Genomic DNA, 11,079 nt, shown 5'->3' with positions numbered 1-11,079 from the left:
AAAGAAAAGAAAAGAAATACAACGAGTCAGAAGTGAAAGGTCTGCAAAGGCAAAATAAAGTCGGAAAAGTTTAGTTCCACGTGACCAACCGTCATGGCAAAGTCTGGAAAAGCTAGAGGTCCTCCAGGGTCAGAAATGAAATTGGTCCTCAGGGAACGACCAGTTGCAGTTAAAATCTTCATCAAAGACGCCAGGCCGAGATAAAGTGATTGAAACAATCAAGGCCACAAAACCAACCACCGTTTCAAACTAACAATTGTTCTTTGTTTGAAAACAGGAAAACAAGTGCAATCCAAAGCAACCTTGCAAGAAGCAGGTGCAACCAAAAAAAAACTGTGCAAGGGCTAGAAACAGCTTTGCAGCAACAACCCAAAAAGGGAAGTCTCCTCCAAATTCTTTCCTGAATTTTTATTCATTTTTTCTGAAATAAAAAAAATAATCAAATAAAAAAAGGACGAAGAAAAATGATGAAAATGAAAAAAAAAAAGAAGAAGAAAAAGAAGAAAAATTAAAAATTATGGTAGCCTAGGGTCCCAAATCTCTAGCTACGTTTTTCCAATATAGGATCCCACTCCCTAGTCGTTGCCAGCATAACCTGGCAATCTTTTCCAGTATACGATCCCACTCCCTAGTTGATCCCCGGTATAACTCGAGGACCTTTTGCGGCATAATCCGATGACTTTCCCGGCATAACCCGTGGACCTCCCCGGCATAACCCGAGGACCTTCTTCTGGCATAACCCGATGACTTTTCCGGCACCCGTGGACCTCCCCAGCATAACCCGAGGACCTTTTTCTTTTTCGGCATAACCCGATGACTTCCCCGGCATAACCTGCGGACCTCCCCGGCATAACGCGAGGACCTTTTTCTTTTCCGGCATAACCCGAGGACCTTTTCCTTTCCCGGAATAGCCCGATGACTCTCCCCGGCATAACCCGATGACACGTCATAACCCGTGGACCTCCCCGGCATAACTCGAGGACCTTTTTCTTTTCCGGCATAACCCGATGACCTTCCCCGGCATAGCCCGTGGACCACCCCGGCATAACCCGAGGACCTTTTTCTTTTCCGGCATAACCCGATGACTCTCCCTGGCATAACCCGAGGACCTTTTTCTTTCCCGGCATAACCCGTGGACCTCCCCGGCATAACCCGAGGACCTTTTTTCTTTTCCGACATAACCCGATAAATTTCCCGGCATAACCCGAGGACCTCCCCGGAATAACCCGAAGACCTTTTTCTTTTCCTGCATAACCCAATGACTTTCCCGGCATAACCCGTGGACCTCCCCGGCATAACCCGAGGACCTTTTTCATTCCTGGCATAAATCGAGGACCTTTTTCTTTTCCAACATAACCCGAGACTTTTCCGGCATAACCCGTGGACCTCCCCGGCATAACCCGAGGACCTTTTTCTTTTCCGGCATAACCCGATGACTTTCCTGGCATAACCCGTGGACCTCCCCGGCATAACCCGAGGACCTTTTTCTTTTTCGGCATAACCCAAGGACTTTTCCGGCATAATCTGTGGACCTCCCCGGCATAACCCGAGGACCTTTTTCTTTTCCAACATAACCCGAGACTTTTCCGGCATAACCCGTGGACCTCCCCGGCATAACCCGAGGACCTTTTTCTTTTCCGGCATAACCCGATGACTCTCCCCGGCATAACCCGAGGACCTTTTTTCTTTTCCGACATAACTCGATAAATTTCCCGGCATAACCCGTAGACCTTCTCGGCATAACCCGAGGACCTTTTTCTTTCCCGGCATAACCCGAGGACCTTTATTCTTTCCCGGCATAACTCGAGGACCTTTTTTCTTTTCTGGCATAAGCCGATGACTTTCTCGGCATAACCCGTGGGCCTCCCGGCATAACCCGAGGACCTTTTTCTTTTCCGGCATAACCCGATGACTTTCCCGGCAGAACCCGTGGAGCTCCCCGGCATAACCAGAGGACCTTTTTCTTTTCAGGAAAACCCGATGACTTTCCCGGCTTTCCGGCATAACCCGATGACTTTCCCGGCATAGCCCGTAGACCTCCCCGGCATAACTCGAGGACCTTTTTTCTTTTCCGGCATACCTCGATGACTTTCCCGGCATAAGCCATGGACCTCCCTGGAATAACCCGAGGACCTTTTTCTTTTCCGGCATAACCCGATGACTTTCCCGAGATAACCCATGGACCTCCCCAGCATAACCCGAGGACCTTTTTCTTTTCCAGCATAACCCGATGACTATCCCGGCATAACCCTTAGACCTCCCCGGCATAACCCGAGGACCTTTTTCTTTTCCGGCATAACCCGATGACTTTTCCAGCATAACCCGTGGACCTCCTCGGCATACCCGAGGACCTTTTTTCTTTTCCGACATAATCCGATGACTTTCCCGGCATAACCCGTGGACCTCCCCGGTATAACCCAAAGACCTTTTTTATTTTCCGGTATAACGCGATGACTTTCCCGACATAGCCCGTGGACCTCCCCGGCATAACCCGAGGACCTTTTTTCTTATTCGGCATAACCCGATGACTTTCCCGGCATAACCCGTGGACCTCCCCGGCATATCCCGATGACTTTCCCGACATAATCCGTGGACCTCCCCGGCATAACCCGAGGACCTTTTTTCTTTTCCGGCATAACCCGATGACCTTCCCCGGCATAGCCCGAAGACCTTTCTGGCATAACCCGGTCATTTTTCCAGCATAACCTGGTAATCTTTCCAACTTAGGGCCCCCGATCCCTAGTCGATTTCATTGTAGATATAAGGTCTCCACTCCCTAATTTCTTTTCGGGGATACACAATCCTGATTTTAATTGCTTTCAATAAAGAAATAATTTAGATTTGTTACAATAATTTACAAAATTTTCCTAGTGAAAACTGGGGAAGAAAAATTTCGATCGTTTGTTTGTTTTGGTGTCTGAGCAGGTTACCTCTAGACACAAGGTTTGAGATGACCAAAAGAAGAATCTCAATCCAAATAAAAGAAAAGAAAAACAAGAAAAGAAGTTGAGCTCTAAGTGTAGAAGCGGAGAAAGATGCGGACTGCTCAAGATATGATTGAAGTTACGAGTTTTGCATGTCCCCCCTTGATCCGAAAAGCTGAAGACGAACGAACAAGTGGTTGCAGCTAACGAGCATCAAGATTCGGATCAAAGTCTGCAGGAAGAACCAGCCAAGACTCAAGATCAAGCTTTAGAAAGTTTATAGATAGGAATCTAGTAACTCGTAGTTGATAGGCTTAGCTAGTTTAGCTTTTCATCTTTCATTTTGGTGTAATAAGGAGCTCAGCAAGCAGAAACAGCAACAACAGCACTGAAATCACAGTTTTCCAGTAGACCCAGCTACCAAAACTTCCAGAACTACACCGACCTGATTCCTTTATAGCCAAGGGTATGTAGACAGCATCTAAAGGAAGGTTCGGTCAAACTTTTTCAAAATGCTTCCAAATGGAGCTTCAAACAGGCAAAAATTGCTCGTAATTGCTCACTTTATCTTTTTTCAAAAACTCTTCATGTTTCCGAGCAAAGAGGGGCAACTGTGAGCACCTAATTTTTGCCCTACATGAAAATAACTCCTAAAAATAAACCAAAAATAATTTTAATTGATTTTTAGGAGTTTTTTCTTATTTAGTTACATTTCATGCATTTTTAATACTTTAAAATCATATAAAAATAATAAAAAATTATCACTTTTTAATTTCATGCCATCTTAGGTTCAATTAGCATGTAGGAATTAATTTTATTAAGCAAAAAAATACAAAAAATGGTCATTTTTACATATTTAGATTTTATCTTTAAAATTAGCATTTATCTTCAGTTTTAAGATAATTGGTCGTTTTAATGTTGGAAATAGATAAAGAATTTTAATTTCTACGAAATAGATTGATTTAGGACTTTAATTAATTAGAGAAAAAAATAAAAAAGAAAAAAAACAAAGAAAAGAAAAATAGGAAGAATGTGTTTTGTTCTTGTTTCTTTAAAATTGGGCCAACCCTTAAAATTGGCCCAATTAATTTTAAAACCCCGTCCAAAACTCCAAAGCCCAGCGCCTTCTCATCTGGGTACATTAGAGGAATCCTCCCCAAAAAATTAAAAAAAAAAAAAAGAGGAAAAAAATCTAGACCTAAAATATCAGGAGCTCCCTCTTCACAAAAGCCAAGCGCAGCTTTTCCCTTCTTCACTACAAAAATCAGAACCCCAGAAACTTGAAGAAGAAAACGGCGCACCCCTCCCTTCCAAAAAGATACCATCTCTCTCACCCCTCTCTCCGTTGCGATGAAACTCGCTGGAAGTGGGCGAATTGCAGCTCCTATTTTGTTCACTAATGGTGTTTCATATCTAAAAAGATCTGGCCGGTTTTGTTTTTGTTTTTGCCGGCAAATCACTCGTTATCCTTTATTTGGTCACTGCTACAAGTGAATGCGGATGAAGAAAGCTCCAAACAAGTTCCGACTCGAGTCTTTTCTGGACAGTAGTTGAGTCCGGCGTTACTGCGCTGCTGCTGTATCTGTTGTATTTGTGGATTTTTCTGCTTTGCTGAGTTCCAAATTTCCTTCACCTGGCCTTCATTTGGCAAATCTTAGTCAGTTCATAAGCAATTAGGTACACATCTCAAATTTGTATTTCTTCTTTGACTTACAATGAAATATTGGCTATTTTTCCAAATTCATTTACTGTAATTGATTGAATCGACTTTCTATTTTGTTTGGAACATAAGGAGAATGTTTAGTTTGATTTAGTTAAAACATAAAACATGTTATTGATCTAATTAGTGATTTCAAATTGATTCTATGACTGAAATTGTGATAGATCCCATGTGTTTAGTTTGAATTCTTGTTCGTATTTTACTTCACTAAGCACATGCTGCTTCGTTTTTGACATTTACCAACTTAAATATGAGTCTTATCCTTGTGTTTTTGATAAATCAAAGTTCGATATTGCAATAATAAGATATCTACGATTGTTTGGCTTAGAGCTTTCGAGATTTGATGTTGGGAAGTAGACTGTTGCGCTTGAGAGTTTTATTAAAAAGAAAGAAGTGTTCGTTAGTATTCTTATTAATCCAGATTTGTAAACTCTACCCCAAAATTGAAGAAATCACGTTCTAGCTACTATCTCCATGGTAAGAAGTAAAACCTTGTGATAGGAATCCTTTTTCCCTTGTTAGCCGAAGATTGAACTTAATTATTATTTGTGCAGTAAAAAACAAATTTAGGATTGGTTATGAATTACGAGTGAAATTTGTGTGAAAAGCTGGATCCAGAAAGTCTTTCAATTATTAAAAATCTCATTACCTTGATTTTATCACCATATCTATTTGCCATGGAAATTGTTTTAGATAATAAATAATTTTTGTGTTGATGAACAAAAGTAGGAGCAGATAGTTCTAAGTTCCTTTCATGGTTAATGGATATCAATCGTAGTTGGCTTTAGGCGCGATTAATAATAAATCATCGTGGCCATGGGTACGGTTCCCCTGGCATAGTCACGATACGTAATCTCAGATTCGGGTGTGCATTTCATGTGACCCGATCATAACAACTTTGACTAACAATAATAAGATAAACATGTCGCAAATCGCGGGTGCATTTCATGTAGCGTGGTTTGTGATGTGTCCCAAAACAACAAGTGTACGACAATCGTAACTTGTTCAAAAAATAATTCCATAAATCCTAAAAAGCGTTTAAATTAATTAAAAGCGTTCATAAAGCTAAAATTCACAATAGATTTAAAACATGTAGTAAATCAGATAATAGGCCAATATTAACAGTTTGAGCGACCGTGCTAGATCCACGGAACCCGGAAATGCCTAACACCTTCTCCCGAGTTAACAGAATTCCTTATTAGAATTTCTTGTTTCGCAGACTTTTAAATAAAGTCGAGTTTCCTCGATTTGGGATTTAAAATAAACCGGTGACTTGGGACACCCAAATAAATTATTCCAAGTGGCGACTCTGATAAAATAAATAAAAATAATCCTATTTCGAATAATGTCACTTTAATTGGAAAAACTCCCTTATACCCTCGGGTGGTAAAAAAGGAGGTGTGAGAAGAGCCACCCACTCTGACTTGGTCCCGAATATAATCAACTGCAAAGCTCCGCTAGCCCATGACCACCCTCTCAAACAAGCAACCGGCCGAATCGCATTCCTTGCAACTTGCTTATACGTGAAGCATAATTCCTAAGTCTTCCCAAAGCTCGAACATGAATCGATGATGCCAATTATAGAGCACATTCTTCAATCACTTTGCTCAAATCACTAGTGATGTTCTCTTTCCTTTACCGAAATAACTTACCAATACGCCAATAACCCGAAACCTCACAAGAAGATAATCATACAACCCAATCGTAGGCGGTGGGACTCTCCCACTTAGCTTGAAGCCACCATTACGCAACTCTGGAATCCAACAAGATTCTTTCTTCAGTTGACATGAGCTAGCACAACCAATCCACCGAGTTCCTTGAAGTCTTTCTGTAAAACCATTTATGAATACTCTGAATCATTAACCATATTTACATGCCCGACCTCTTTACCAGATAACCAGTAGGATTCTTCGCAGAAGCTTCGCCAACCACGCGACCGCTGATCTTCTCACAGGACATCAACTAAATGTGCGACAATATCCTCCAATTCAAAGTTATGTTGTATCGTCCTTCATATTGTGAGGCCCCGTGAAAAATTTGTGCTCAAAACCTAGTAGCTCGTAGGAACAAAGTTTTTCCAGAAAAGTGCTATTTTGCGGTCCAGAATGCGGTCGCAAATCAAGTATGCGAACCACATATCTGCCGCAGAATGAGTCAGTGGTTTGGTTAAAATTAAGGTCAAAATGCAGTCCATTATGCGATCGCATAATTGATATGCGGACCGCATTTCTATCGCAAAATGAGTCCATGTGCCAGGAAAATTTGAGGTAAAAAATACGGTGCATTATGCGACCGCAATCGTGTATGCGGACCGCATTTCCGCCGCTAACCCAAACAGTATGATCAGATTTTTGGAGCACTTTTGCGGTTCATTCTGCGGACCGCATATCGTCGCTGCGATCGCAAAGAGCGACCGCATATCTGACTCGGGTACCTATTTTTCTAAATTTTAAACCCGACCCCCTTTTTAAAGGATTGTACAAAGATGGGTTGATAACCTAAATAAGTTTCAGTAGCAATTGTGAACTTCAATTCTAAGTCATATGTGTTAACATGGGTAGGAGTAAAGGATTATACAAACATGGGTTGATAACCTAAATAAGTTTGAGTAGCAATTGTGAACTTCAATTCTAAGTCATATGTGTTAACTTGTGCACTAAATTGACGTTGCTAGACTATTTGGTGAATTGAAAATAGAAGTTAAAAGGGAATTCGGCTCCAGGTATGTATGGCTAACTTTGACCTTTGTGAAATCACCTTGTTTGGTGTACGAATATTTGGTATGTGATACCTACGTGGATTATGTGTGAAGTTCTTGTGATTGGTATGATTTGAGTGCTCGTGGTTAAGTCTCCCGATATAATGGTGTAAGTAATTGACAATAAACCAAATGTGTGATTGTGAATGTGTTATGTGGTAAGCGCTGAGAAACTATTGATGGAAGGAAATCATAAATGATGCAATTGGAACAGCTGTGGTAATAACATATATGGCTTGTCGTGGGCAATTATTGTTGTGACATAAAATGCATATGAGTTGTTGAATATGATGAAAATGGTATTGAGGGTTATGGAAATTCTTTGTGAATTGCTGTTGTTATTTCTTGAGAATTGTTGTTGTAGTTTTTGAGAATTGTTGTTGTTGTTCTTTGTGAATTGTTGTTGTTGTTGTTGTGTTGTTTATGAATTGTGATTGTTCGGTGGGATCGGGTTGCGCGTCGCAACACGAAGTAATAAGGTGTGGGTTGTGGTGATAAGGGTGGCCGAGGTAATAAGGGTGGAAAGTGATCGAAATCACTATTGAAATGAAAATATAAGAAAATTGTGAAATCATTGATGTGATAATGTTGAAGGGGAAAAAAGGAGAAATTGTAAACTTGTTTGGCTTGATTGTTCCTTTCATGTGTATTTGATTGTTGATTCTATTACTGCTCGTTACTTGTGTATGGTTTGAGTTTATTTGGGGCAAAGTTTGTTCATACATACCAGTACAATTCAAATGTACTGACGTCCCTTTTACCGGGGGCGCTACATTAGTGTTATGATTGTAGGTGGATCCATAGCAGGTACTCCAGTCCACCGACCGTAGCTCCCCTTCACTTCTCATCGGCTGAATTGGTGAGCCCCTTTCCTCTCGGGGCCCTGCGTGGCTCATGCCGGTTTTATTCCGGACGTCTTGTTTTGGTATTTATGCAAGGTATAGCTGGAGCCTTGTTACCGGCAAGTATTGTATCATCCTTTGTATCCTTAGAGGCTCCGTAGACAGGAAATGTGGGTTATGAACTTATGTAATATGTAATTTGTATGTTGGGTGATGTAAGTTGTAAACCTCATTAAGTAACAATGTAAGTTATGTATGTTTTGTAAAAAGGTGTTTTAATTATAAATGGCTAATTACTTGATTAATGAGTAATGAAAACACGGGGTAACACGTGGGATAGGAAAGTCACCCAGATCCGCTTGACTGGGGCTACCCGGTCGAGCGCCGGTCATGTCCCTTGGTTTTGGGGTGTGAGAAACTTGGTATCAGAGCCTAAGATTTTAAAAGAGTCCTAGGATGTCTCGAAGCCGTGTCTAGTATAGCCCTTCTTATCGGTGTGTTGTCGACCACATCTATAAGTAGGGAGCTGCATGAAAATTTTAGGAAATTACCCTATTCTTTGTTATTCTATATCGTGCGGTGAAGTGAAACGTGAAAGTGTCTATGTCTAACTCATGCTCTGTTCCAAATTTTTCAGTAATGGCACGTAAGAAGAGAGCTAGACTCGGCCTTGGGGCCAATGCCACCCCAAGTGAGGCTATGAATCATGTACCTGATGCCGTGGGTGAGAGTGACTCCCCGGTCTTGAATCTACTTGGCCCGTATATCCCAGACCAGAGTGTTCCTGTTCCTGCTGCAGCAGAGGGTGCTACCACCCCTCCCGCCGATATTCCTGATTCTGATGCAGTTCCGGCTTCTGGTCCCAGGGTTCCTGATGGGGACCTTAGAGGAGCCATCCGTATGTTGACCTAGTTAGTGGCCGCTCAGGCCCAGAGATCTCATGATGCCCCTACATCCTCCAGCGGATAGGGGGATTCCGCCAGTTCCAGAGTCAACCAGTTTTTGCGGTTAGCCCCTCCAGAGTTCTCAGGCACAGACCTAGAGGCTGATCCGCAGGATTTCCTTGATGAGATACATAAGACCCTTCGAGTGATGAAGGCTTCATAGACGGAGGGAGTTGAGTTGGCTTCATACAGGTTGAGGGGAGAAGCGTATTCATGGTTCAAGATGTGGGAGGATTCACGTGGGGAGGAAAGAGCTCCGGCTAGATGGGATGAGTTCGTGGATGCATTTATGGACCATTTCTTGCCTGCCGAGAAGCAGCCCGTTCCACTGAGTTTGAGGTCCTCAAGCAGGGCAGTATGAGTGTTTGGGAGTACCACATGGAGTTTGTGAGATTGTCCAAGTATGCTCCTCAGTTAGTGTCGACCATGGATGCTCGAGTTCGGCGATTCGTTCAGGGCCTTAGTCCTTTTGTGGTGAATGAGGATGCTACAGCGGTCTTACACTCAGACATGAATTATGGGAAGATTGTTGGATTCGCTCAGGCCACAGAGGCTAGAAAGTTGAGGAATCTGAGTCTTCCTTGTTGATTGTATTCCTTATACGCGATGTGACGAGTGCGTGCTCGGATTTATTTGTGTAAAATTGTTCCCTTTAGGCTCTTAGATCCTTGTAGTTACCGAATATGAAGTTGTTCTTGATACGATTGAGTTCCCTGTTATTAGCTTCACCTTTACATGTCTTACTTGGAATTTATTTGCCCCTTTTGGCTTATTCTTGTTGCCTAATTGACTTTTACTTGTTTCACTGTAGACATTACCTTTCTATAGTCACATTATCATTCCTAACTGCTTGTCTTTATTTGGAAAGCATTATTTCTATCTCTCGTGTAATTAATTGGTCTTAATTGGAAAGAAGTTAGATATCCTATGTTTATTTGATGTTTCCTTAATTGTAATTATTTGATTCATGTTAACTTCCTTGTTGTCGAACTTAGTATTATGAAATCGTTGTTTCATATTATTTCTCCCTTGTTGAGTTGTTCTTATTACGCTTAGTATTTCTCTGTTACGGTTATTCCTTGTGAGTTAGTTGTACCGTCTTTTGGTGAACGGAAATACCTGAGTTGATTCTCTTGCTTTGTTCCTATATATATTGTCGTTTGTTGTGTTGTACTTGAGACTGTGATGCACGAGGTTTCTGCTGTGCGGTTGTTGATACTGTGATGTACGAGGTTTCTGTCGTGTGGCTATTGGTACGGTGATGCACGAGGTTTTTGCCATGCGGCTATTGGTACTGTGATGCACGAGGTCTCTGTCGTGCGGTTGTTGTTGAAGGATTGGACGAGGTCTTTGCCGTGCTATTGTTGCTTTTGATGTGTTGCACATGCGGCGTAATAAGGCGGGATATGTTATATGCTTATATATGGGTTGCGCATGTGGCAGAATAAGGTGGGAACATTGTTATGCACGTGTTGCGAAATAAGGCGGTGCTTATTATATTATTCTTTGCACACTTGGCGAAATAAGGTGGCCTATGTCAGGGGATGATTGTAGAGAATTGTGACGGCCTGTGGAGGCATTCCTATTTGTTTAATAATGTGATTGTGGGTTGCTTACCTGTATGAGCTTTACCGCTTGGTAGTTGTGAGGAAACATCGTACGTGCGGTCCGTTCTTCTTTTTTTCATGTTTGCTAGTTGGTAAATATTCTTGTTAAAAGCACTTGCACAAGCATACACGTAATTGGACATCCCCATTAGAAGTGAATTCCTTCCGATCCTACTAAGGGTGGAGATACGCCTTCGTTTATCCATTATATATGTGAGAGTGGCCCTAATTGGCCAGTTAGTTGTCAGTGTGAACGTGAGATTGATGGGGCGCAGGGTGCCAAG

The sequence above is a fragment of the Nicotiana attenuata genome, unplaced genomic scaffold, assembly GCF_001879085.1.
Source record: "Nicotiana attenuata strain UT unplaced genomic scaffold, NIATTr2, whole genome shotgun sequence".
NCBI lineage: Eukaryota > Viridiplantae > Streptophyta > Magnoliopsida > Solanales > Solanaceae > Nicotiana > Nicotiana attenuata.
The sequence above is the reverse complement of the archived record's forward strand: the minus strand, read 5'-3'. Positions refer to the sequence as shown.